This window comes from Gorilla gorilla, chromosome 21, assembly GCF_029281585.2.
Source record: "Gorilla gorilla gorilla isolate KB3781 chromosome 21, NHGRI_mGorGor1-v2.1_pri, whole genome shotgun sequence".
In the NCBI taxonomy this organism is placed as follows: domain Eukaryota; kingdom Metazoa; phylum Chordata; class Mammalia; order Primates; family Hominidae; genus Gorilla; species Gorilla gorilla.
In genome coordinates, this window is record NC_073245.2 from 67,117,309 (window position 1) to 67,118,436 (window position 1,128).

The window sequence follows — 1,128 nt, forward strand, 5'->3', positions numbered from 1 at the left end:
AAAATGAGATGGAAGGAGGCCGGCTGGAAAAAAAGAGAAAAATATTCAGGTTAAATTTTCTAATAGATGCATCATACACAGGGTAATATATTTATGGAAAACTGCTCCAAAATTCAGGTTGAAAGTGAGTGCTAAGGTGACTTTAAAAAAATTATTATTTTTATTTTGTAAAGACTTGTACCTATAGGTAGAACTTTTCATTAAGGACTATTCATTGGTGTCTCAGTGAGAAAATTATAAACGTGGTCTAAAAGCGTTAATCTTTTACTTGATTGGTTGTCGTGCTGAGAGTCTAGGATTAGCTTTGAATCTAATGGCTCTAGTGGGAAGTTCTGATCTCTCTATTATTTTTTAATTGTTTTACTTCATTTTTTTTCATGAAAAAGAGGTTTTCCTTTTTTGCAAAAACTGCACCGAGGTGAAGCAAAGCTCTAGTTGGGGCAGGTGTGTTATGTAGTGTTAGTAGGACTGCTCTTGCTGTGCACTCATTGGACAGTAGCACAGCCCCAAGGAAAGGATGGTGACTTCTCTGTTTAATTTGGACAATGCAGTAGGACAGCATCTGAGAAGATCTCCAGAGCAGGGCTACATGGGCACCTGAAGAGCAAACATTCTTCCCAAGGCTTCAAAGGCCAATAAAGGCTTGTTTTCAAGCCCTCCTAATCTTTAGCAATTCCAAATCATTTCCTCCCCTATTACAAATGCTTGCCTACAATATCCTTTGGTGAATAATAGTGCAATTCAAATGACATCTAATCAGAACATCGTTTTCATAATTGATCTGATATTTGCAGTGCCTTTTCTTAATCTTTGAGGATGTTTTGTAGCAGGGACTCTGCCTATCTGTTTGAATTAAATAGGAGAAATGGAAGTATCAGCTCTTAGATAACAATGGATTTAAAATCAGAAAGTAGATATAATGCAAATGATGGCTTATTTTTAATTTGTGCCTCTGAGAAAAAGATTTTTATCTTGGTGCAAACAAAACTTGCATAAGTTATGAAATGCATTGTTTAAAACTAGCTTGTTTTCTCTTAATGAATTACAAACATGTGTATTTGCTTATGATATTTAGCCTGAAAAGTTTTAAACAGGAGTTGTACATTGTTTTTCCTCCTTTAATGTTCC

General features: G+C 35.1%; 1 non-coding gene across 1 annotated transcript; it reads right to left on the reverse strand.

Moving 5' to 3' along the window:
- Positions 1–397: 397 nt before the first annotated feature.
- LOC115931784 (U4atac minor spliceosomal RNA) lies at positions 398–522 on the reverse strand. The gene has a single exon (XR_004068237.1). It is a non-coding gene; the product is annotated as a U4atac minor spliceosomal RNA (small nuclear RNA).
- Between the last annotated feature and the right edge of the window lie 606 nt (positions 523–1,128).